This window comes from Eptesicus fuscus, chromosome 18 (genome assembly GCF_027574615.1).
Source record: "Eptesicus fuscus isolate TK198812 chromosome 18, DD_ASM_mEF_20220401, whole genome shotgun sequence".
NCBI lineage: Eukaryota > Metazoa > Chordata > Mammalia > Chiroptera > Vespertilionidae > Eptesicus > Eptesicus fuscus.
The window spans coordinates 44949599-44977488 of NC_072490.1; the positions used below are offsets into that span (position 1 = coordinate 44949599).

At 47.3% G+C, this 27890-nt stretch overlaps 1 protein-coding gene and 1 pseudogene across 1 annotated transcript in view; one reads left to right on the top strand and one right to left on the bottom strand.

Annotated features, from left to right (window-relative positions):
• The window catches only part of ARHGEF3 (Rho guanine nucleotide exchange factor 3), a 260975-nt gene that overhangs the window by 215555 nt on the left and 17530 nt on the right, over positions 1-27890 (bottom strand). The window lies entirely within an intron of this gene.
• Positions 6602-24927, top strand: LOC103290454 (lysine--tRNA ligase-like; annotated as a pseudogene).

Sequence of the window (27890 nt, forward strand, 5' to 3'; positions counted from 1 at the left end):
AGCTGAGGTCAAAGAGAATGCCCTGGCGTGGGTGGGCTGGCCACAGGCAAGAAGCTCCAGTGATAGCAGAGGCCAGGGCTTGGGGAGGGGGTGCACCTGAGGGCAGGGAGGGGGAAGCCAGCAAACGGGAAGAAGCAGAGTTGTCCAGAAGGCGATGGGGCCAGGGCCCACTGCAGTTAAAGGGGCACCCACACTGCAGACTGTGCAGAGCGCACCTGACGGCCTTGCTCTCGGGACATGGCTACAACCTGTTTCAGGGCAGTAGTCGTGGGGGGGCGGGCGGGGGGGGCCGAGGGGCAGTCAGTCGGCCAAGCTCTGAGGAGGAAGAAATGGAAGCAGAAGAGAGGGTGAACTCTCTTGAGACTATTGGTAGGAAAATGAAAGAGAACAATGGGATGGAGATGGTCGTCATAATATTAACCCTTTGCACTCGCTTGCTTTTTTCTCAATTCCTTTATTCTAATGCTAACCGTGTCGAGTCACACTCGACATCCGAGTGCAAAAGGTTAATAACCATGAATACTCATAATGGCCCATGGTTATTGAGTACTCACTCAGGGCCAGGTGTGTGCATTCGTCTCAGATAATCCACACAACTTGATGGGGAGATTCTGCTAACACCCCATCTCACAGATGAGAAACTGGGGCACTAGGCGAGTGCACAGTACTCTAGCAGGCAGGGGAGCTGAGCTTTGGCTCCAGGTCGTCATCATCATCACAGCCTCCCCACCACACAGGAGTTGGCCCAGCTACTGGCAATGCGAAGGCTTAGCAGGAGCCAGGGCAGGAAGTGTGTGCCCAGGAGGGAGGCAGGAGGGATGCTGGAGGGAAGGAGCCACGGGAGAGAGAGCTGGAAGATGAAGGGAGCCAGAGCCGGGGGGTGGATACCGCTCCTGGGCGTGCTCTTGAGCCCCTACACTGGGGGTTCGCTACATTCTTTTCAGTAGCAATCCATATGTCAAACCCGATCCTACTCAAAGACATCCACTTGGTAGAAGCAGAGTTGCTCCTGTTGAAAGGAAGGAGGGAACCCAGCAACCTCCCCCTAACCCTACCCCCTACCCCCTATCCCTCCATCCTGGTGGCCACTGAGGAAGGGACCTTCTTAGGAACAAGGGATTCCTTAGGGCCTCCAATCTCAGATGTTTGCTTCCCGAGAGAGCTCTCTCTCTCAACTTTCAAGTATTTAAACAATAACACATTCAAAATTAAAATTAACCAGAGATGCGCTGTGTCCTGTGTCTGCACCACACAATCCAGCCTATAACTGGGACTCAACATAAGGGTGATGGAGAGGTCCTGGCAATACCTGTGTGGGTCAAATCTGGATCCTCCCTCCCTGGCTAAGGGAACCTCAGTAAGTGTCTGACCCTCAAAAAGCCTCAGAAGACCCAGCAGTTCCCTCACCTCTTGAGAGTTTAAGGTTAAATAAGCTGACACTCAAATGAGCACTTAGCACAGTGCCCAGCTAATGGCAAGAGCGCAATAAATATTACCTCTCAACGAGATTAAAAATGCGTTGGGGAAACACAAAGAATCTACCGGAAGGAATTAAAACGCCCCCCATGGGAAGCACAGTGTCCTGTATGTCCCAGCGTTGTTTCCCCCTAGGACTGGCCAGGGAATGCTCTGGTTTCTGAAACCATCTCTTGCATTTTTGTACCAATGGGAAGCGTGGCCTGGACCATGGAGGTGTGCAGGCCGGGCTCACCTGGAGCCAAGCATTTATTCTCTGGTGTTTATGCAAAACTCTGTGCCCACGTGGCCCCCCTTCTGTCTGAGCCTGTGTTCTAAGAACCTTGGAGAATGCACCTCCCTCTTATGGCTTTTATAGGGCTTTGCTTGCTTGACAATAGTAGGTGCCAATGTTCAAACAACAGCACAGACACTGCAGCTCTAAAAGGGGAAGCCCCACCCTTAAGAACTCAGAATTAAATTAGAAATACTTAGAAGTGAAATCTTTTCCAGGGCTGAGGGCAGGAGACAGCAGGGTTCCTGCCTTCACAAGAGAACAGTTTCAGGCAGAAAAACACACTGAAAGTAAGGGAAGAGTGCCCCCTGCTGGCCAGAAACCCGCAGCTGAAAATAAGCACTGCCTCGAGGCTTCGGTCTCAAATACCTTCTGTAGTTCTTTGTTTTGTTATTCATCTGAACTGCAATTAAAAAAAATATATCTGAGAGAAAGTACAAGGTCATAGAGTATTTCATTTCACTCCTCACTTGTTTCTCTTGCTGGTGCATTTGAATGTCACCTTAGAATGTCACCTAAAATGTGAATGCTACAGCTCTGCGTCAGAGAACCCACGCAACTTGGGGAGTTTGGCCAAGTGTCTGCAGGTGGCTCACAAAAGCATCCCATTTCCAATCTACGAGGCTGTTCTTTGAATCAGACTCCACGCTTCACAGACAGACCCCCCAAGTCAAAGCTACCTGCTTCCTCCCAGAAACTCCAGAGGGTCTGAATGCAGAGACAGCAAGATCCCAGTGGCCCAGACTCTATGAAGTTAGGATGTCAACTTGTAAAAGACTGACAACTTCTGACATGTTAAAAATAATTCCAAAGGTTACAATTTAAACAATTATATTTCAGGTTGGGATAAGAATCTTATCCCAATATTCTTTTTTCCACATTTTTTCATGACTATATACAGACACAAACTATATACATATATATACACACATATACACACATGTGAGAGTGTATATATATATGAGTATATATACTTATATACACACACTCACATGCATACATACACACACACACACACACACACACACACACACACATCTTCCTGGATACTTCTTAGAACCAACTTTCTTTTCCTTGGTCATTAAGTTCTCTCATTAATGAGCTGAATAGATATTTTACCAAGGCTAAGCATATATTTATACAAGAGTTAAGGGAGGTTTTCAGAAAAAGTAAACCTTTGTATGAGCTCTAAGAGATGAAGAATGGCAGGGGAAAGCATTCCCAGCAGAAGTGACATGTGCAAAGGCCCTGTGGCAGGGAGTATGGCACACTGGAGAAACGGAAAGAAGGTTGTGTGGCCGCCAACATCTGTGATTAGGGCCTTTCTACCAACACCTGCTCTATCAACATGGTGACGTAACTGTCAAGTAGAGTCCCTCCTGTGTGTCCTAAGGACACAGAACTGACCTCACAGGGTGAGAGAGGAGCTGTGTTCCCAGAATCATATTGCTGTAACTCCATGTGACCCTTCTCTAGTAACTGGGGAGGAGCCAGATCGAAGCAGCTGGCAAAGTCCCAGTTCCTGAGAGGGAGAAGACGCCTCTGTACGGGATGCCAACCTCAGCACACATCACAGGGGAGAATCGAGATCCCTGGGCGTCAACAGCTCTGCGCCAGGCCCTCTGTCAACCTCAGTGCCTTCTGTAGTTTGGTCTAGCTCCACGGTCTGCTTATTCACCAAGTCAACACGGCATAAATACCTATTCAAGAAGGCTTGTTAGATCCTACAATAGGATAATTTCCACACATTCCCAACAAAAACATTGCTGTTCACTCAAATCGTACAACCATCTCCTGAGAATGGGGGTTTTTCTCTCTCCCATAATGTAAACAACACCAGCCCTGGGAGCAGAAAACCCTGGCCAGAGGATGGTCATGAACTGTGTGACTCTGGACACATTGCTTACCCTGCCTGAGCCTCAGTGTCCTACTCTGGAAGGGGAAATATTCATAACTCATTAAAGGTTCAGGGATCATGGATAAAAGCACATTATCCTATATAATAAAACCCTAATATGCAAACCGACGGAACAGCGGAACTACCGGCAGAACAACCAGTCACTAATGTGCGCACTGACCACCAGGGGGGCAGACGCTCAACACAGGAGCTGCCCCCTAGTGGTCAGTGCGCTCCACAGGGAGAGTGCCGCTCAGCCAGAAGACTGGCTCATGGTTGGCAAGCGCAGTGGCAGTGGCGGGAGCCTCTCCCACCTCCACAGTAGTGCTAAGGAGCAGCGAGCAGGTGGGCAGTAAGGAGCAAGGGGTCCCGGAGTGCAAGAGGGATCCCGGACTGCGAGGAGGATGTCCTTCTGCCGGCTTAGGCCTGATCCCTGGGGACATAGGCAGTCGGACATCCCCCAAGGGGTCCCAGGCTGCAAGAGGGTGCAGGCTGGGCTGAGGGACCCTCCTCCCCGCCCCGCAAGTGCACAAATTTCATTCACCGGGTCTCTAGTAGAGTATAAAATACATTGTACACATGTTACTTACATAGTTGTTATGACTACTGGATGCTATATTTAAATTTGCCCAAGTTTTATATAAAGGTGTATTGTTTATTTAAAGCCTTGTATTGCAAGGCTTTAAATAAACAATACACCTTTATATAAAACTTGGGCAAATTTTCCATATAAAAATGCAAAGACAAAAACATGGCAAAACAGCAGGAAGAAGTCTACACGCTGCAGTAACAGAAAGCCGGCAGGCACCTATCTGGGTCGATGCTGCGTCAGGCACTGTGCTGGGCTCTCACCTGCTTCAGCTCAGGCACTGAGGTAGTAACATATTGAGAACTTAAGTCCATATGTTCGGGTTGTTATTTTCAAAGAGCCCACTTTGTGGAGAATATGAGTATTTCTCTAAAGTGATTTGTCAGAAAGGGAAAAGAACTTCGACAGCCCCGTTCACTTCCCAGGGGAGTTTATTTTTTTCCATTATTATGAGCCTTCTTTGTCTCAAGATACTACACTCAGATGGATGGGTAATATTTTAATATTTTTCTTGATAGACCTAGAACCCCACACAGGACCCCCTTCCCATAGTCTCCGGAATCCAGGATAATAGAAGAAAATAAGATATTTAGCAGGAAGGATGGCTGGTACACACAGCATCAATTCTTAGCCTTGGGTTTGTAGTACCTCAAGATATTAATTATATCAAAGAAGTGTGGAATGCTAAATATTAAAAATCCAGACCTCTCAATTCTATATGCCCTTATGCTCCCTTAGGAACTGACTCAATGGCCGTGATAATGTCAGACAGTGAATAGACATGCACTCCTTATTTCTTAAATCAATTCCAAAGCAGTTAGAGCTGAAAAAGGGTGTTCAAGAGTCTGCCACTAGAGGTCCTGTTAGCGTGGTTCAGTTGGCTGGGTGTCATCCGTGCACTGAAAGGTTGCCAGTTCAATTCCCCATCAGGGCACATGCCTGCATTGTGAGATCGATCCCGGTAGGAGGCATGCAGCAGCCAGCCATTCAATGTTGTATTCTCACATCGATGTTTCTCTCTCTCTCTCTCTCTCTCTCTCTCTCTCTTCTCTCTCTCCTCTCCCCCCCCCCTTCCTTTCTAAAAATCAATAAACTATTCTTTAAAAAAATAGAGTCTGACACTCGGGGGCGAAAGGGAGTACGATTTCTTAGTATATAATTTTTCATATCCAGTATCTTTTCTGACCACAATGGCATAAAACTAAAAATCAATCAACTACAGAAAGAAAACTGGAAAAAACACACAAATATGTGGAGACTAAACAACCAATAGATCAAAGAGGAAATCTAACAAGAAATCAAAAGCTATCTTGAAACAAATGAAAATAAAAACACAACTTTTCAAAATTTATGGGATGCAGCAAAAACAGTTCTGAAAGGGAAGCTCATAGGTATACAGGCCTACCTCAAGAAAAAAGAAAAATCCCAAACTAGAAAAAAAATAATAAACAAAACCCAAAGTAAACAGAAGGAAGAGTTAAAGTCAGAGGAGAAATAAACAAAATATACATTTTTTAAAAGATCAATAAAACTAAGAGCTGGTTCTTTAAAATAGACAAACTTTTAGCCAAACTCATCAAGAAAAAAAGAGAGCCCAAATAAAATCATAAATGAAAGAGACGTCACAACACACAGAAATACAAAGATTATTAAAGAATACTATGAACAATAAATTTGAAAACCTAAAAGAAATGGATAAATTCCTAGAAGTATATAATCTTTCAAGACTGAACCAAAAATAAATACAAGATTGGAACAGACCAATTACTAGCAATGAAATTGAAGCAGTAATCAAAAAACTCCCAACAAATAAAAATCTAGGACCAGATGGCATTACAGGTTAATTCTACCAAACATTCAAAGAAGAATTAATACATATCCTTCTTAAACTACTTACAAAAGTCAAAGGGGAAGGAATGCTTCCAAACTCATTTTATAAAGCCAGCATTTCCCGAAACCAAAACCTGTAAATTCTTTTTTTGTAACTTCTTACAAAAAAAAGAAACTATAGGCCAACATCTTTGATGAACATAGATGCAAATATTCACAAAATATTAGCGAATTCAACAACATATTCAAAGGATTATTCCCCATGACCAAGTGGGATTCATATGAGGGATGTAAAGATGGCTCACCCTCCGTAAATCAATTAATGTGATGGATCACATTAACAAAATAAAGCATAAAAAAATCAATAGATGCAGGAAAAGCATTTGAAAAAATCCAACATCCTTTTATGATAAAAACTTTCAACACCTTTCAGATTTTACCTTCTGTGGTGCAGGAAACTGAGGTGAATGTGAATGGTGGCCAGAAGAGACTGAGCAGTAAGCAGAGGTGGTCATTCGTTCCATGGCGCTCTGCCATGCTGACACAAGCTGCTGTCAGGCCTGTTAGGGGGTCCTAACCTCCTGGGCACAGTCGGGTGAGGGGGAGCTGCAACTGGGTCAACTTGCTCCTTTCACAGCCCTTCACAAGGACAAGCCACTTTCTCATAAAAGAAGGAGCTTAAAAGATGCCTGGAAGCTGAGAAGAAGGTAATGGAGAAGGCGGCCAAGCAGAAGGAGCTCAGTGAGAAACAACCAAGCCAGGCCACTGCTGCAGCCTCCAACCACACCACTGGCTGATGTGGAGCCGAGGAGGAGAGCCTGGACCCAAACCAACACCAACAGATTCGCAGCCCAGCAGTCCACCAGCTAAAGGTCAGTGGGGAAGACCCGTACCCACACAAGTTCCATGTAGGCGTCTTGCTCACTCACTTCCTCCAGGAATACAGCCACCTGCAGCCTGGGGGCCACCTGAGGGGCATCACCTTAGAGGTGGCAGGCAGGACCCATGCGCCAAGAGCTTCCAGGGGAAAGCTCACCTTCTGTGACCTTCGAGGAAAGGGGGTCAAGTGGCAAGTCATGGCCAATTCCAGAAGTTATACATCAGAAGAATTTATCCATATCGATAGCAGTGTCAGGGAGACATAATTGGCATTCAGGGGAATCCTGGGAAAACCGAGAAAGCTGAGCTGAGCATCATTCCCTAAGAGATCGCACTGCTGTGTCCTTGCTTGCATATGTTACCTCATTTTCACTTTGGCCTCAAAGACAAGGAAACACGGTATCATCAGAGATACTTGGATTTGATCCTGAATTATTTTATGAGGCAGAAATTTATCACCTGCTCGAAGATCATCACAGAGTCTAAGACGTTTCTTAGATGAGTTGAGATTCCTCGAGATTGAAACTCCCCTGATGAGTATCATTCCAGAGGGAGCTATGGCCAAGCCTTTCCTCATGGACCACAATGAGCTGGACCTGAATTTATATATGGGAACTGCTCCAGAACCCTACCGTAAGACGCTTGTGGTTGGTGGCGCTGGCCATGTTCACAAAATTGGACACCAGTTCGCCCAACCAGCGTGGCTGGTTGAGCATTGACCTCTGAAGCGGGAGGTCATGGTTTGATTTCAGGTCAGGGCACATGCCTGTGTTGCGGGGCTCGATCCCCGGGGGGTGGGGTGGGGAGGGCGTATGGAGGCAGCCGATCAATGATTCTCTCTCACCATTGACGTTTCAATCTCTCTCTCCTTCTCCCTTCCTCTCTGAAATCAATAAGAATATATATCTTTCTAAAAGTGGACACCAGTTCCAGAATGAAGAAATTGATTAGATTCACAATCCTGAGTTCCCCACCTTGGAGTTCTCCGTGGCCTACACAAATTATCACACTCTCATGGACATCACGGAGAAGACGGTTTCAGGGATGTTGAAGTACATTATAGACAGTTACAAGGTCACCTACCATCCAGATGGCCCGGAAGACGAAGCCTACCAGATTGACTCCACCCCACCCTCCCGGAGAATCAGCACAGTAGAAGAGCTTGAGAAAGCCCTGCCAGAAACTAACCTTGCAAAATTCTTGATGATATCTGTGCGGCAAAAGCTGTCAAAAGCTGTCGAATGCCTTGTACCTCGGACCACAGCCAGGCTCCTTGATAAGCGTGTTGAGGAGTGCCTGGAAGTGATAAGCATCAATCCTACATTCGTCTGTGATCACCCACAGACGATGAGGATCTGACTAAGCGCTTTGAGCTGTCCGTCATGAAGAAGGAAATATGCAATGCCTACACCGAGCTAAATCACCCCACGTGGCCGTGGCAGCTTGTCCAATGATAGGCCCAGACCAAGGCCACTGGCAACGATGAGGCCACATTCATAGATGAAAACTTCTGACCACGCTGGAATACGGGCTGCCCCCACAACTGGCTGGGGCCCGGGCATTAACCAAGTCACCATATTCTCACAGGCCAATAACATCAAGGAAGTCCGTCTGCTTCCTGCCATGAAACCTGGAGGCAAGGAGACTTTAGCAACTGCTGATACACTGGAAACCACAACAGCTGGCACTTCTGACCAGAAAATAATAATTGCGAGTCGTATGCAAACTCAGGCATCTTTGCACTTCTGCAAAAGACCAAAGCCTGCGAGGGAATTCTTGTGTGTTGCTAGCCATTTGACCATTGCGGTCCAGTCAGCAGAAGAAAGAGGAATTAAGAATTCCTTTCTATTCCTTGTCACCAAATAAACCATGTGTTTCAAAAAACAACAACAACAACCCATAATTCTCAGCAAAGTGGGCCTAGAAGGAACATATCTCAGCATAATAAAAGACATATATGACAAATGCACAGCTAACATCATACTCAATAATGAAAAGCTGAAAGCCTTTCCTCTAAGATCAGGAACAAGACAAGGATGCCCACTACCACCAACTCTATTCAACACAGCACTGGAAGTCCTAGCCAGAGCAATCAGACAAGACATAGAAATAAAAGGCACCCAAATAGGAAAGGAAGAAGTAAAACTCATTATTTGCAGATGACATGATACTGTATATAGAAAACCCTAAAGACTCCCCCCAAAAATATTAGAACTAATAAATGACTTAAGTTGCAACATACAAAATCAATATACAGAAATCTGTTGCAGTTCTATACACCAATAATGCTCAAAAGAAGAAAATTTTAAAAATCCTTTTCACAAATGCATCAAAAAGTATAAAATACTTAGGAATATATTTAAGAGTTTAAAAAAAAAGTACCTATACTCTAAAAACTATTAAGACACAGAATAAACTGAATACAAATAAATGGAAGGATATACCTTGCTCATGGATTAAAAGATTAATATTGGGAGGAGGTCAATGGGGAGGAAAAAGGGAGACATATGTACTACTATTTGTAACACTTTAAACAATAAAAAAAAGATTAGTATTGTTAGAATGTCCTTACTACCTAGGATAATATACAGATTCAATGCAATCCCTTTTAAAATACCAATGGTATACTTCTCAGAATTTGAACAGCTAATCATAAAATTTATATGGAACCACAAAAGACCTAGAATAGCCAAAGGAATCTTGAGAAAGAAGAAAGTGAGAGGTATTATGCCCCCTGATATCAAACTATACTATAAAGCTACAATAATCATGGTAGCTATCTATGGTACCTGTATAATAACAGATATATAGATTAATATAATAGAATACAGAGTTCAGAAATAAACTCTTGCTTATATGGTCAATTAATCTATAACAAAGGAGGCAAGGATATATAATGGGGTAAAGACAGTCTCCTCAATAAGTGATGTTGGCAAACCTGAACAATACATGCAAAAAAGTGAAACTGGACCATTTTATTAGACCACATGCAAATATAAACTCAAAAAGGATTAAAGACTTAAATGCTAGACATGAAACCATAAAAATCCCAGAAGAAAACATAGGCAGTAAATTCTTTAACACCACTCTTAGCCATTTCTTTTTGGATATTGTATCTCCTTGAACAAAGCAGACAAAAGAAAAAAATAAACAAACAAATGGGACTACATAAAACCAAAAAGGTTTTGCATAGCAAAGGAAACCATCAACAAAATGAAAAGACAACCTACTGAATCGGAGAAGAAATTTATACATGATACATACAATAAAGGGTTAATATTAAAAATATATAAAGAACTCATATCAACTAACACCAAAAACCCAAACAATCCATTTTTAAAATGGGTAGAGGACCTAAATAGACATTTTTCCAAAGAGAACATACAGATAACCAACAGACATATGAAAAGATGCTCAACATCACTAATTATCATAGAAATGCAAATCAAAACCATAATGAGATACCACCTCACACCTGTCATAAAAGTTATCAAAAATCTACAAACAGCAAGTGTTGGCAAGGATGTGAAGAAAAGTTAACCCTCCTGCATTGTTGGTGGGAATGCAGACTGGTGCAGCCACTGTGGAAACAGTATGGAGATTCCTCAAAAAATTAAAAATAGGATTACCTTATGACCCAGCAATTCCACTCCTGGGTATTTATCTGAAGAAATCCAAAACACTAATGCAAAAAGATATATGCACCCCTATTTCATTTCAACATTACTAGTAAAAGCTAAAAAATGGAAGCAACCTAGATGTACATCACTAGATGAGTGGATAAAGACGATGTGTATATACATATACCAACCACATATACCGTTATAATATATACTAGAGGCCCGATGCACAATATTCCTACAAGAGTAGGCCTTCCTTCCCCTGGCTGCCGGCACCAGCTTCCCCCTGGCATCAGCAAGCACCCAAAACCCGGGCTTCCCTCTGACCATCAGCAGGCACCCGGGACCCAGGCTTTCCTCGCAGCCCCAGCTTCATCCGGAAGGTCATCCAGAAGGATGTCGAGAAGGACATCGGTCTAATTAGCATATTATGCTTTTATTATTATAGATATTAGATATATTACATGTGTAATATATGTAATAAAATTGGACTATTTTATATATTATATGTATAATGGAATATTATTCAGCAATAAGAAAAGAATGAAATCTTGCTATCTGTGACAACAAGGATGGACCTTGAGGGTATTATGCTAAGTGAAATAAGTCAGACAGAGAAAGACAAATACAGTATGATTTCACTTATATGTAGAATGTAGAAAAAGCAAAATAAATAAACAGAAACAGACCCATAGATATAGGAAACAAGCTGATGGATGCAAAAGAGGAGGGGGTGGGCAATGGAAATAAAAAGATAAAATAAAATAACACAGAAGGAAAGAAGGGAGGAAGGGAGAGAGGGGAGAAAGAGAGAGAGAGAGAGTGAGAGCGAGCGCGTGCACGCGCACTTGGTGGGTTCATGAAAATTTTGGTATTGCCTGCACACTTTTCTATATGCTTGAAGTATTTTATTAAAAACTGGAGGCCCGATGCACGAAATTCGTGCAAGGGGCTCAGCCCTCACAGCCACCCAGAAGGTTATCAGGATGGTTGTTCTGCTGTTTGGTCTAATTAGCATATTAGCTCTTTATTATATAGAATAAAAATTTCAAAAAGAAATAAAAATAAGACCCCATCTGGTGTGGCTCAGTGGTTGAGCATTAACTCAGGAACCAAGAGGTCACTGGTTCAAGTCCCATTGAGGGTCAGAGGTCGATCCCCAGTGGGGGCATGCTGGAGGCAGCCGAGTGATGTTTCTCTCTCATTGATGTTTCTATCTCGCTATCCCTCTCCTTTCCTCTCTTTATAAAATCAATAAAAACATAGCTTTTTAAAAAAATAATAAAATAAAATTAAGATGAAAACTTTTAGGACAATAAAGTATGTAGACAAGAAAATGATAATGAACCCATTCTGTTTACATAAATAACACATTTTTAATGAAAAATAGCTTTTTATTCTAAAATCAATAAAATAAAAATTTAAAAAGAGATATTCAAGAGTCTGCCACGAGAGGGCAAAAGAGAGTAAATTTTCTTAATGTACAATTTTTTTTAACCTGGTCTCAAGGGAACCAAAAAACATAAGGTGAAGATAAAAGTGGACAATTGAAGGTGTTCTGGTAAAACTCTAATGAAAGTTTCGGGGCTGATCTAAGAGTTCTGAGGACTCCTTTAGTCCAGCAGGCCCTGAGGACCTCTGTTTAAAGTGGAAACAGGTTACCACAACTGGATGACATATTAACACCCCCAATCATTAACTCCTACACGTGACGAGAAGTAATTCATCAGCTGAGCCAGCAAAGGGAGAGGGGACACAGGGGTGGGTGTCACTGAGAGAGGGGCACAGGGTGGGTGTCTCTGAGAGAGGGGCACAGGGGTGAGTGTCACTGAGAGAGGGGCACAGGGGTGGGTGTCTCTGAGAGAGGGGCACAGGGGTGAGTGTCACTGAGAGAGGGGCACAGGGGTGGGTGTCACTGAGAGAGGGGCACAGGGGTGGGTGTCTCTGAGAGAGGGGCACAGGGGTGGGTGTCTCTGAGAGAGGGGCACAGGGGTGGGTACTCTGGGTGAGCAGGCCCATGAGGCCACCTTCGTCCTCATATCACCATTTTGTAGATCTGGAATTGGGGGCTCCCAATCACGGAAGAGACTCTCAGTGAATGGCGTCACCATCTCCCCACACCCATCTGGGCCCCAGGAGACTGCCCCTTCCCTTCCCCTTATTTCTGCATCCACTGGGCCTCAGACACTCCCCCTCCCTGTCCCCTCTCTTAGCTCCCCCTGCACACTGAAGCCAGCAAAGCTGTTAAATCTCAAGTACAGCCATCCTCTCCTCATCCCTACATCCCATCTCAAATCTTCGAAAGGTTCCATAGCTATTATGGAATAAAATCCAAGTAGACCCTCTAACCACTACCCCCATCCCGACCCCGCCTACTCCTGCACCTGTTTCCCAGGGCACCCACCCCAGCATCCCACCCGCTTCTCGGGCCCTGCAGAAGCCAGCCCTCCGCCCCCACATCCAGGCCTGGGATCCTGGTCCTCCCTGAGCAGCGGAGCCTCAGGAGACCCCGACCCCGTGCTGTCCTCTGAGGAGCCTTCCGACCCCAGGACCTTCCTCAGAAAGACTCCTCCCCTTGAGGCCTCAATGCTCAGCGGAGACTCCACGCCTGCCCACCCGCCTGCCCGGTGGGGGGCTCCTTCGGGGCAGGGTCCATGTGTGGTCGTTTCTGCCCAGTCCCTGGCCTTGAGGAGGGCTGAGGAAGGGGCTTCTTGGAAGGGGCTGCTAGCAGAGGAAGAGCAGCTCAGGTTGGGCAGGAAGAGATGCCAAACACAAACTCTGCCCCTGACAGCGTAGCGATGGGCTGGCCTGAGCAAGAAGGACCCGGCGAGAGCGGGGTCCGGCAGCCTCTCCACAAACTGGGCTGACTCCACACAGAGCCTCCCCGGGCAGGCTGTCCCAGGAACCCAGTGGAGCTGTTTTCAGGGGCTTTTTTCCACATCCACATTGCCTCTGCCCTGCTCAACAGAGAGGGGCAGCCCGGGAACAGGGTGAGAGGCCCCAGAAGATGGGGGACAAGGGGTCAATGATCCCAGAGTCCCCGGTGCACCCCACCCCACTGCCCTGTCTTGTCATCCCCCCTGTAATTAGGGTTTTTATATTTTCACTTCTTCGGGGGCTCCAGTCCAACTTAGAATTCCTGGAGGACGCTTGTAACGTGTAAAACGTCCACATCCCAAAAGGCCACGCCCCCTGTGAACCCGTGAGCCGCACTGCCTGCAGGCTCTGCTGGCCTCCGCTTCCTCATCTGCAACAGGAGGCAGGCGAGACGCAATTGCCTCTGATGCCCTGAGGGTGGTGTGCAGTGCAGTTTTCAAGGCTCTCGGGTTATTTATGCAAACCCCAAAGCAGTAATATCACAAACTACAAACCTCTGCTCGCTCTCCAAAGCCAGCTTCTTCCCGTTGGCCGAGGCTTCCTGCACAGACAACTGAAAACAACCCCCCTTTATTCCACCCGAGAACCACACAACAGAACCTCTCTCTCTCTCTCTCTCTCTCTCTCTCTCTCTCTCTCTCACACACACACACACACACACACACACACACACACACCAGTGAAATTACACAGAAGGAGGCCGTCCTCTCAATCACTTGGCAAGGCTGTTACTTGGTAACAGATACTGCTCAATATTTACAAATATTAACGCTCATTAAATGTGACCAGGAAGGTGGCTTGGTTCCTTCTTCCCCAGTCACGCTGCTGTTTTTCCTTTCCCTCCCCGCAGCCAAGAGCAACACGGGCTGGATCCTGGTTCATTCCTGCTTTCCCTGCGGGGGGCTCCGGGGCGCGAGGACTGGTCCCGGGCTCGGAGGGGGCCGTGAGCTCATCCATGGCTCAGCAGTCGAGTCCACGGTGGGGGACACAGCCGCGCCCGCAGTCCAGACCTTGTGCCCCAGCACCTGGAAGGCCATTCCTCAAGCCATCTTCCCCAAACACCAGCAGAACGGCAGCAGCCAGCCATGTGGGTTTCCTCGGTCTGGCTTTTAATTCAAACTGTTTCAAGGGAAGACGATTCAAACACAGCTTGTCTTGATCCTTTCCCCGCACTGTGGGATTGGTCATTTCCGGATCCAGAGGAAGTCACGTCCATGTTTATGTACACGGGCACTCACAGAGTCCTATCCTTAGCAGCTACCATCACACCGACCCATGCACACACATGTAAGCACGCTTTTGGGGGGAGCTCGCAATGCCTAAGGTACATCCCTATGAGCTTTATTACTAGAAAGTCGTCAGGACTGACGTCTCGATTATTCACAACTGGACTTCGCATTAGCTCAGCCAACAGATTAAGTACAAGGATCTGGAAAGTTTTTTGTTTTGTTTTTTTTAATTTCTTTTACTTTCATTTTAGAGAGAGAGGACGGGAGAGAGAGAGAAACATTGGTGTGAGAGACATCCATCAGTTGCCTCCCGTCTGTGCCCCAACAGGGGGCTCGAACTTGCAACCTAGTTATAGGCGCTGACTGCAAATCGAACCCGAGACCCTTCCGTGAATGGGACAATGCTCCAACCAATTGAGCCACAATGGCCACGGGAGGAATGCTTGTTTTTTAAATCAGAAGTCTTTTAATCAATGACATTTAACTCATCACAAATCATTCCTGCCTGCTCATCAAATCAATTGCTTTGAGAAATACCACTAAAGAGCACACTGTGTAATTCCAAAAATAACCGCCACGTGGCGGGAAGAAACGCTATTTTCAGGTCGTACTGCCCTTCCTCCGGTTAACTAAAAATAACGCGTCTTTATTGAAGAGAACAGAACACGCGTGGGCACAATGGAGAGATCGCTAGGTGTGGTGTGCTGGGCCCGCAGTACACACGGCCCATTCTGCTCCATGAGTGTGAAGCCCAACTCCCTCGTGTTCTAGCTGTGTGGCCTCGGGCAAATGACTTTACCCCCCTGAGCCTCCGCTCCCTTAGCCATAAAAGACAGCTAATAAGCAGCATCTGTATCATAAATTAGTTGTGAGGAACTGATGAAAAAAACAAACAAACCATGCAAATCAAAACAACAATGAGGTACCATCTCACACCTGTCAGAATGGCTATCGTCAACAAATCAACAAACAAGTGTTGGCGAGGATGCGGAGAAAAAGGAACCCTCGTGCACTGCTGGTGGGAATGCAGACTGGTGCAGCCATTGTGGAGAACAGTATGGAGTTTCCTCAAAAAACTAAAAATGGAACTCCCATTTGACCCAGTAATCCCACTCCTAGGAATATATCCTAAGAAACTAGAAACACCAATCAGAAAGAATATATGCACCCCTATGTTCATAGCAGCACAATTCACCATAGCTAAGATTTGGAAACAGCCTAGGTGCCCGTCAGCAGATGACTGGATCAGAAAACTATGGTACATCTACACAATGGAATACTATGCTGCCATAAAAAAGAAGGAATTCTCATCATTTGCAGCAACCTGGATGGAATTGGAGAACATTATGCTAAGTGAAATAAGCCAGTCAATGAAAGAAAAATACCACATGATCTCACTCATTTATGGATAATAAAGAACATTATAAACTGATGAACAAAAAGATAAATACAGAGACAGTAAAGCATCAAACAGACTGTCAAATTACAGGGGGAAGGTTAGGGAGAGGTGGGGGAGATAAGAGATCAACCGAAGGACTTGTATGCATGCATATAAGCATAAACAATGGACGCAAAACTCTGGGGGGTGAGGGCATATATGGTTGTGGGGTGGGGAGGGGCAATGGTAAGATATGTACACATATAATACCTCAATAAAAAATGTCAAAAATAAATAAATAAAAAAAGAAAAAGAACCTAGAATAATATCTGATACACAGTAGATGTGCAATAACTACTGTTATTATAATAATAAAATAAAAATTTGTGTATAGGAACATGTGAAAAAAAACAAACAAAAAAAACCCAAACAAACCACCAAATGCTTAGCCTGGTCCCTGCCCTATCGCAAGGGTTCAATAAACGTTAGCTACTGTGATTATGAATGTGACGATTATTCATCCACAAAGAGCATCCCACAAATCTTCAGAAATGCCTTCTCAGTACATTACTCACACTCTCACAATCACCGGTCAGAGTCAGATTTAGAGCAAAGCCCATGGTGGGGCCCTCGTTTTCTTAAAAAAGACCCCCCCAAATTATATATGCAGCAGGCCCCACAAAACCTGCATCCTTCCCTGATTAAGGTAATGACTGATGCTCACAGTCCGTCCCTCCCAGATTCCATTCCTCCCTCTTTCTCCCTTCTGAATGTGTTGATCCCCCATTCATGTTTTTACATTACTATGTTACTATAAGTAATAGTGTTCCTGCATGTAAACTTTACATAAATGGGATCATACTATGTTATACTTAACCTGCAATTTTCTATTTGATATATTTCTGAGATTTATACACACAGATACATGCAAGTCACATGCTCTATAGCACTTGACTGTATGGATACGACAGCAATGCGTTTGTGTATTCTCCCAGTGTCGGATGTTTAGGGTGTTTACGGTGTTTCTCGTTACCAACGATGCTGCAATAAACGCGCAGCCATGCTTGTTCACATCTCCTTGGAGACCCGCACCAGCCAGAGTTTCCCCGGCAATCACAGCAGACGCTAACGCACCCTTTGTCCTCTAACAGAACCCACCTTCTTCCCAGGCTGCAATCAACACTCTGACCTCCCAGACCTCCCTGCAGCTACTGGACACACCCCTCAGCTCTGGTCAAAGATGTGGACAGAAATCTACTGAGGATTCCCAGAGGCCTTTGCCTCTCTGATGTAGTGCTGGCTCTCCCTCCCCCTCACCCGCCCCCACCCCGGCTAGAACATGGATGCGAGGGCAGGAAATGAGCAGCCATGGTGAGAGCATAAAGACGAATAAAGATGAAGTCTCACCAAAAGGATGGCAAAGTGAAAAGAAAGAAAAAAAAAAAAAAGACTTGAATTGTAGCCCATTGGATCAGTTAGATGCTAAGTTAGCCTCTTCCTACCTTTTAGCACTAGTTATGTATCACTCTATAAAGGAATAGAAAATATTTCCTTACAAAAGATAAGTTAGTCTTGTAGTCTTCTGTCCTAAAACCCAAAGTGAGATTCTTAAATTAAATGTATATATTTACTATAACAACAAGGCGTTTCACTCATTAAGTGTCAATAGAACAACCACTATGGAAAAGGGAGCATGGCTTCAAGCACCTTCTGAGTGGTTATTAGGAACAAGATAGTGGGGGGAGGGGGCGGGGGATAGAGACAAGGGGATGGGAATGCCTTCCCTCAGGGGCCAACTTCTCTTTCACAGCCTCTTTAAAGCAAAAGGCTTCAAGGGCAAATGCCTGTAATGCTTTGGAAGATGAAAACCTCTCGGTGCTACAGACTGATCTTACTCAATATACCACATTACACCTGCCTTTTTTATTTATTTATTTATTTATTTATTTATTTATTTTGTTTATTAAAATAAATCCAAAAATTTTTATTAACTTCTTTCAAGAATATTAATTTTGTTTTGAAGTTATAATACCAACATTCTTAAAACATATTTATTTAGACTTTTAAGATTCCAAATCCAACACGTTGAGACAATACATTAAAAAAGCATATTGCTTACCAACATCAATCACCACAATCTAAAAATAATCTCTGAGTCATAAATTTCCTTCTTCAAGAGCCTAGGTTTAGGTTTAGATATTTGAAATCACAATAAATGATCTGTATTTACATAACAGAGTTGTCTAAAAATTTAAATCACATCCCAAGTTATTATTTCATTAATGCTTATAACATTTATTAAGCAGGCAAGTGTTAACAAGTACACCTGCCTTTTTAAAAAAAATATTTTTTTTTATTGATTTCAGAGAGGAAGGGAGCGGGAGAGAGAGATAGAAACATCAACGATGAGAGAGAATCATTGGTTGGCTCTCTCCTGCATATCCCCCACTGGGGATTGAGTCCGAAACCCAGGCATGTGCCCTGACCTTGAATCCAACTGTGACCTCCTGGTTCCTAGATCAATGCTCAACCACTGAGCCACGCCGGCCGGGCTACACCTGCCTTTTAAACGACCAATTCAACCTCGGTTGGGTTGTTTACGGTGTATTAACTCTCAACTTTCTACCACCTTTGATTAAATGAAAGCTGGAGGGACTGAATGTTCTATCTCCTTACACATACATATTTCCCTGCTGGATAGGAGGTACCCAGACAAGCATGATACAGAGTGACTTTATGTCAGAGAGACAAAGCCATCAGTACATTTTTGCATACGGTTAAAAGTGACCCAACAGAAGCTGAGCACATTATGCTAAGTGAGATAAGTCAGACACACACACACACACACACACACACACACACACAAAAGGAGGAGGTAGCAACAGTGAGCATAGGTAACACTAACACTCCAAATGCACTTACTGTGCCAGGCACTGTTCTGCGCACTTCACGTCTGTTACTTTAAGTCTCAGAAAAAGGGGAAGTACTATTATTACCCCCACGTTAGATGAGGAGACTCTTTTAAAGAGACATTAAGCAACGCCAGCATCACAAAGCTGGTGAGGGTCTAAGCCAGGATCTGCGAGCTTAGCCCTGCAGGTCACGTGTTGGTGTGGTGGGCTGAATAACGTCCCCCGGAAGATGTCCATGTCCTAATCCCTACAAGCTGTAAATACGCTACCTTACATGGCAAAGGGACTTCACAGACGCGATTAAAGATCCAGAGACAGGATCCTTCGGTTTCCGCTTCTGGCGTGACAGACAGAGGTCCTGGGCAAAAACGGCGGCAGCAGCTAGGTCCCGGGGTCCCGGGCTGCTAGGTCTGTTCCAGCCACAGCGGGCGCGGCCCGTGTCCGGTGTGCCCACGCGAGGAGGATGAGGAGGTCTCAGCTCGCACGTGGAAGGCCCTCACCTACTTCCCTGCGCTCCCGGGGTGGGAGGGAGGACGCCGCATGTCTTTCTCGAGTGGCACTAGGAGAGCGCGGGAGACCCGGGGTGGGCCTACCCCCGTGTCCGCAGCACGTGCACGCCTTTCCCCTGGTGGATGGTAACCACACTCTACTCCGTCATCCTCAGTGATTCTGCTTCCAACCAGCTATGACGGTGAAGGAAGAGAAGCTGGGCCACTACCCAGTGGGGACCACAGCACTGGTTCGACCATTACCCTGCACACGGACCAGAAAAGTGTAGGAGACCTGAAGCTGACCTTCTTTCCTAGTATCCAAGGATGACTAGAGTATACTAACCTGACATCTCTCTGCGATGGTGGGAGATGGCTTCCATCAATACCTTAGGTTGGTCATGAAAATAAAGGATCTTGAGATGGGGAAATGACCCTGGAATCAAAGGGGTCCCTATAGGAGGGAGACTGTCCCTAGAAGGGGTCCTTACTACAGAGTAGTAGCAGGTGAAGTGATGAAGCAGAGGTTGGAGTGGGGCAAAGAAGGGGCTACAAGCCAAGGGATACAGGCAACCTCTAGAAACTGAAAAAGACAAAGACACGGACTCTCCCCTAGAGCCTCCAGAAGGAGCCAGCCCTGCCAACACCTTGACTTTAGCCCAATGAGACTGATTTTTTAGGCTTAGGAAACAAATACAGGAGATAAGCCTCTCTCTCTCTCTCTCTCTCTCTCTCTCTCTCTCCCTCTCTCTCTCTCTTCTCTCGCGCGCACTCGCGCGCGCACACACACACACACACACACACACCAGTCCTTGCATCAAGGAGCTCATTCATTCAGAGAGGGAGACAGACAAGCTGCCACCTGTTTCTAAACACTGGATGGAATAAGGGACACAGGACACCGACAACAAAGTGCTAGGGGCACCTGACCATCCTAGCAAATGTCCTTGTCATCTGCAACTCGTTACAAAACCCAGCGAGGTCATGACAGTCTGGAGCCATTCACTAACGGACTGTTCAGTGGCTTCACTTTCTAATGGACCCGCCCTGATAATGTTCCCACGTTTGTAAGAGACGACAACTCGGCAAGAGAAAAGCCAACACCCTCAGAGCTTCCTTCCTGGATTTACCAGTGGGCCTTCCTGCCGTCCCCTTCAACTGGGCCCTGGTCCTTCAGGCGGCCCATACCTGGCTTTTCCTCCTGCTCTGGCCAAGGTCAAGCACATAAACACATTATTCTAACGTAAGAGAGGCAGCAACATCTTCAATCTACAGATCCCTTTTCAAGTAACTGCCTCCCACCTGCACCAGTCCCCGACATCTTATCCAGCCAGTCTAAGCAAACTGAGATTTCATGACATGCTTTCATTACACGCCTAGTGTAGTCCACGCAATCCCCGAAATAAATGGGGGTGCAAAGAGAGAATGGATCTCCCCTTTATAAGAGGTTTTCTTAAAATTCACCAAGGAGCCCAGTCTTCCTAAAATGGAAACTGTGTAAGACCTGATTTTTTAAATTCAATATATTAATCATTTTAGAGTATACAATTTAGTGGCATTTATTACATTCACAGTGGTGTACAATCACCACCATTATCTAGTTCCAGAACATTTTAATCACCCCAACAAGAAACCCTGTACTCATTAAGCACTCACTCCCCATTTGCCCCTCCTCCCAGCTCTTATTATAAGGCCAACATTTTTTAAAAATCAGTATTTCTTTTTTAAAAATATGTTTTTATTGATTTTAGAGAGAGGAAGGGAGAGAGAGAGAGAAACATCAATGAGAGAGAAACATTGATTGGCTGCCTCCTGCATGCCACCTACTGGGGGTGGAACCCACATCCTGGGCACCTGCCCTGAAGGGGAATCAAATCGGTGACCTCTTGGTTCATGGGTCGACTCTCAACCACTGAGCCACACCCGCTGGACAAGGCCAGCATTTTAAGCTACACTGTTGGGTAAGAGACTGCTTCTACTGGGCACCTCATATGTGAAACAAACATGGCTTCAGAATTGGGGAGATGGAATATGCAGGAGTAACTGAAGAGAAATCTCAGTGGGTGTTTACTGAGTACTTAATTTTGATTATGCTAACAATTCTGTCATAGGTACTCATATCAAACCCATTTGACAGATGAGAAAAACTGAGGCACGACCGCAGTCAGTAAGCAGCAGAGGCCCAAAGAGGCAAACACTAACTTTTGACAGTGGAAGCATCTGCTGTAACCCACCTGCCACCTGAGTGCCTCCTGTCCCCCACACACAATCAAATGCGACAAAAGTGAAAGGAGTGTTACCAATGAAAACCATACTTATCGCATAACAGAAAACCTCAACATGAATAACAGGGATGTCCTCTGATCCAGGCGAGCATCCCCACTGCTGGACAGCCCGTCCCTCCCGTCCCATCAGCCCTGTCAGCATCCTTACTTGCCCTTGCCTAGCAGCTGAGGGTAAAGATTTGCAGCTGCTACACTGGGTTCTTGAAGGAGCAAGGACACCACCTCCATGAGGCTCCGTTCCCTGACATGTCAAGGTGAAGAATCACGTTTGTAGCGTGCCCAGCACAGAGCCGGCACAATACACTGTAACCTGGACCATAAACAGAAGGCTGTCGGCCCTGGAATACAAAGAACCCCTCAAACTAACTTGCCACGCATTTCCTCGTGTACAAAGTTTCTTACATATTATCCTTTTTTGTCTGGGATCCATTTCTCCTCGGGACATGAGAAGCACACCTCAGAAGAGACAAATGCACAACACACAGCCTTCACACCAACAGCCCGCTCACCTGTAACACTGTGCACCATAAGGGCGATGACGCCGACACCTGGAAGGAAAGTCGCCCCTGGCACCTGGTGTGCCGTCGGTGCTGATAAATGTTGAATGAACACACTGAATAAACAGGAACCACTTCTAATGGGATCGGCCGCTTCCCTGGCGCTTTTGAGCCCCACAAAGCAAGTGTATATATAGAAACCATCCCAGCCACACATTCAAGTAACGTGAGAACAAATCATGGAGCAGCCCCGCGACGCCCACACCTGCCGGGGGAGTGCCCAGCTGCTGGGGTCAAGAACCAGCGGGAAGGACACGTGGCACCTCCACACCGACCAGCTAGGTTTCAGTTGTTCTTAAACAAACCACCAAAGCGGCGAATGGCTTCCCTCGAAGAAACCCCACACCTTGGGCCAAGAGACAAGGAACTCATTAGGCGGAGCTGCATCCTCCGTCTCCTTTGTCAACGGGCCTCGGAAAACAGGAGCCCACATGCTGACAGGCAGCATCCGGGGACGATCAGATTTCCATCAGCCACGACACATGGCGCTTCTCTCTGGCTCCAATTCAGGACCCCACTCCACCCCCACAGGCAGCTCGCGACTTCCTGAACAATCGGGCCTTCAAACCGTCACGCGTCGGTGGCACACACAACATCGCCAACACGATCGCAAGTTCAGTGCACTGCCTGCCCCGGACAGCCCCCCACCTGCTCTCAGGGAGAAGCCCACAAATCCACCTCCCTCCACCCACGAACACAGGAGTCTTCTGCCTGATATTCACAGTCATTCCCTGGCTGAGTTTTCCCTCAGCTTTCGGGCACCACCCTGCTTAGGACTCTTTAAGCTCAAAACCACAACAACCTGGGGACGCCACTTATACCAAGACTAGAGGCCCGATGCACGAAAATTCATGCAAGAGTAGGCCTTCCTTCCCCTGGCTGCCAGCACCAGCTTCCCTCTGGCATCCGGGACCTGGGCTTCCCTCCTCTGGCCACTGGCAGGCACCCGGGACCCGGCTGGCTTCCCCCGGGTCACCCACAGGCACCCAGGACCCAGGCTGGCTTCCCCCAGTCACCCACAGGCACCCGGGACCCGGCTGGCTTCCCTCGGGTCACCCACAGGCACCCAGGACCAAGGCTGGCTACCCACAGGCACCTGGGACCCGGCTGGCTTCGTCAGGAAGGACGTCCAGTCTAATTAGCATATTTCCCTTTTATTATTATAGATAGAAGATAGCAGTCAGGATAGTGGTTCCCCCCGGGGGGAGAGCCGCGGGAGCACTTCTGGGGCACCAGGCATACCACGTTTCTTGATCTGGGTGCTGATTGCAAAGGTGCATCTGGTGTGTGAAAACCAGGAAGCTGTGTGGTTATTTGTACCCTTTTCTGCATGTATGATATTTGTCTATAAAAAGTTAATACACTGTTGGTTCACATGAATTCTCAGTTTGTTCTAGAACTTCAGGGGCTGGAGGTGGGGGGGGGGGGTCAATCACATCATATCTCAGCTACATAAATCACACTTTCTTTCTCCAACCAGTTGTTTGTGCTGCTGGGAGCCACAGCGGACACTGGTTTCAGGAACACGTCCAGCAGCCCTGAAGGAGGCAGCCACAAAAGAGCTGCCATTGCACGTGCCTGCTGTTGAGGCTGCGCGAGAACCGATTCTGTTTGTCCCACTTGGTCTTCCAGAGGAAAGCAGGCAGCCAGCCTGGATTTCTGCTGAACCTTTTTTTTTTTAATCGCCTGGTTGCTCAGAGGGGCTGGATGCTTTGACTACAACACACACTGATTTTTTAAATAGAGGCCACGCCTGAAGCGCCCGCCCCACCCCTGCACGGTTACCGCCTTGCTTCGCCTCTTCCTAGCTGGCCATGGACGGGTGTGTTCTGGGAACTCTGGGCTCAGGAGTCACCCTCCCAGGGCCTGACGGCTGCTCCTGGATCCTCATCAACTTCCTTCGAGAGACTGACTTCGGTGTTTGGGGTTCACGGTGCTATAATTTGCAAAAAAACAAAACTTTTCTCCTTTTCATGAGCAGACAGAGCAGCATACGGCACGTAAGCCTCAAGCCCCTCCCCTCCCCTCCTGCATAACAGGACGCGCTGATTTCTGAGCCCCTTGGCCAGTCACTGGCCACAACCAACCATCCAGCAAAGGCAAGTTTCTCATCGCTTTACCCCAGCAGGGCTGCTCCTCTGAGCGGCTGGGGTTCGATGCCCGGTCCAGGGCAGCCTGATCTTTTCTGGCCAAAGGACGAGGCTGAATTCCTGACGCCACAGAACACAGGCTACCATCGCCAAAATATTTTAAACTGTATAGATTCTTGGGCAGAAAAGTCTCTGTCGAGCCACACCGAATGTGCTTTCCTAGAACTGATTAAACTTCAGCAACATTAAATCCACGCGCTTCTCAGGATAATGAATCTGAGGACGTGGCTCTGCCGGGAACAGCCTCCTCTGGGTACCGGGAGCGCCCCGGAGTCAACGGAGAGTGAAGGCCAGGCTCACGCCTCCTGAGGCTCAGGCCTGCCATCCTCCCGCGGCTCCACGGCGGAGCCCGGACGGCCCAACACCTGCAATAAAACCCTGCTCAACGGCCCCCTGGAAGCTCAACAGGAACACACGGTCTGGATGGAACTGCCGGAGAAAGGCCCGCGGTGGGGCCCAGAGATCCGGATTCAAATCCACCTCTGAGATCACGGCCAAGCCACTCACTTCTCTCTGGACTTCCGTGTCCTCGTCTGTAAACCCTAAGGGACAAGCACAGCATCTCTCAAGTCCCTTGCAAGCTGCTGGCTTTTCAATTCCAGAGACATTATTAAAAAAATAAAAAAAAAAAAATCCCCAGTTAGTTGCCAACATTTCAAAATCTGGAGAATTCTCACAGGAATTGGGGGATTTTACATTAAGATTCTGCCTTCAGGATTATCTCGGCAGACGGGTAGATCTGGCCACAGTGGACCATATCCCCACTGGAGGCTGGAACGAGGAAGGGAAAGTGCTCCTGGGAGAGGGAACGAACCGCCGAGCGGCTGCTTCCATTCTCATCCCTGGCTGGCCCTGACCCCTCTCAACTTTGGAAGTCCTCTTCCTGAGTCTGGCTTATTTTTTTTCCCCCCTTTACCATATTGCTTAACTTTTCACTTTTCCCTTCAGTTGGAACACACATGAATAAACTCTGAAGTTAAAATATTTCACAAAAATCAGGACAAAAAAACCCATTCAATGGAAATCCACAAAGCTGGGGACCTGTGCCCCCGGCCTGCCAACAATTCCACGTGGCCCGTCCAGGGACCCAGAGCTGGATTAACGTCCTCCCCAGACCCTCTGGCCTCTGTGGGCTCTCACGCCACCTCCCCCCCTCACCGCGGCCCCTCGGCCAGGGACAGTGAGGTCAGAGGCTGGCGGGTTTTTGAGGAGGTCAGAGCCACGTCTGCATTTTGTCATCTGCGGGCCGGGCCGGGGTGTGCAGGGCGGCTCTGAGCCTGCCAAGCTGCTGCAGGAGATGAAACAGCGAGCCCCGTTGCAGCAAGAGAGAGCACGGGAAGAGCCTCGGCGCACTCGGCGTGTCTCGTGAAGGGCGGCTGGGCCAGGGAAAGCGCACGCTGCTCCACCTCTCTTTAAGGGACCCTCGAGCGAGGACGTGCAGGAATGAAAACCAAGTTCTCACACTCACTGACAGTGACAGTTAACACTCAGTGAGCCTCTCGCTCCGTGCCAGGCGCTGGTATTCTTATCACCATCCTGATTTTAGAGATAATGAAACCGAGGCCCAGCAGGGCCACAAACTTGAACAAGTCCACACAGCAGCAAGGGGCGGAGCAGGAGCCTGATCCCAGGCAGCTGCTCCCTTCCAGCCGCCCCCCAGCCCAGGCTTCTGCCCACCGGGCTCTCTGTGGCCACATCACAGTGCCTTCGAGGTCCAGGACTCAGGGACGTACACTCCGTACACATTCTTCCATTACCAAAAGCCAAGGGGAACTTATTTGCGTGTGCACGCCTCACTGTACATTGACATCTAAATGCATATGTATTGCACGGAGCTGTACACACCACACCATGCACGCTATTCTTTCTGCACGGTTCGGAGGCTGTTTAGACGAATCTTGACCATTTGCAACCTGTACCTCACTCACTAGCTTTAAGTGTGGAAACTGCCCCCCTCCCTCCTGCCCCCTGCACAGTCAGGTGTCTGCCCCCTCAGAGCCCTGACTCCTAAGAATCCGAATCATCGGAAACAAAGGGCCCCGACGTTTGTGAGAGGCCTGGATAATGGAGAGCGTTCTCTTGAAGAACAGAGACGGGCTGTTTTACAAAATATCCTTCCCTTCATAAGATGTGCCCTCGCGCACTGTCTCTTGCTCTTAACTTAGACACAATCCATTCCACTTAGGACGGAGAGATTAGCAGCAGCAAACTATGAAGAAGAAAGTCAGCAGAGGAGGAGGGTGCTAACAGGTGACACGGGAGCTCCCGGAAGGAGACCAAAAGGAAATTTCAGAGCAGGCTTTAGTCCCGGGGAAAAGGTTTGCGCTCCCTCCTGGTCACAGGTACGTGGATACACGGCTGCGTGCAAGGTGGCCACGTGGAGGGGAGGCGGAAAGGTGAAACGGGGACCAGTGTGCCACATTTCACACAGCGGGAGGCCTGCTGCCTAGTGAAGTAACACAATCACAGCGGATGGAAATGAAATACGTTCTAGGCACAAGGAGGTAAAGTTAAACCACCTGAACAAGAACCTCACCTCTTCTGCCCCCACTGGGAACTCCCTGCAGATTTCCATTTAAACACACTGATGACAGCAATTCGAGTCTGGTAATGAATCCCACCTACCCACAGCAGTAAATACGCCTCCTCTTTCCCCTAAGAGGACATCTGGCAATGTGTGGAGACATTTTGGGTTGTCACAACTTGGGGGGAGTGATTGCTACTGGCATCTAGTGAGTACAGACGAGAGATGCTACAAAACGCCCTGCCACGCCCAGGACAGCCCCTCAGAAAGAACTCTCCTGCCCAAAATGTCAGTGGTGCCGAGGCTGAGACCCCCAGGGCTGAACCAAAGCGAAGGCAGCAGGTGTGGACTTGACATCAGAACGGAAGGTGTCCTTACGGTCATTCACCTGCGTGGGGCCTTGGACTTTGTTCTCCTCGCCTGTTCAAGGAGATAATCACTCGACCCCTGACTATGCTGGGGAGCAGGTTAACCTCCTTGTGAGACCTGGTTCTGGAAGTGCTTTGTCCATTGCAGGTCTTGCTCCCCCATCACTCCCCTCTCCTCGTGCTCACAGAGCCTCTGACCTCACTGAGGAGAGAGCAGCGGCAGGGTCTGGGGTGGTGGGGAGGGTGGCGATGCTTCAGCGTGGCCAGCACAGCCTGGGTCCTGCACGGTACCCACTGGGGACATGAACTCCCTCGTGGAGAGCCCGTGGGAGCCCGCGGGGCCTAGGACTTGGCTGCTCCCCATTAAGCCGTGCCGGGATGGGTGGGGCTGAGCATGGACTGTGGTCTCAGGGCAGGGCATCAGCTCCACGACCTGCCTCAAACCCAGGAACTGCTCCCATTCCTACAACACAACCCCAATAATAATAACAACAACAATGTCTGATATGCATCGAGCCTTACTCTGCACCTGACCGAGAACCAGGCCCCCTCCATGG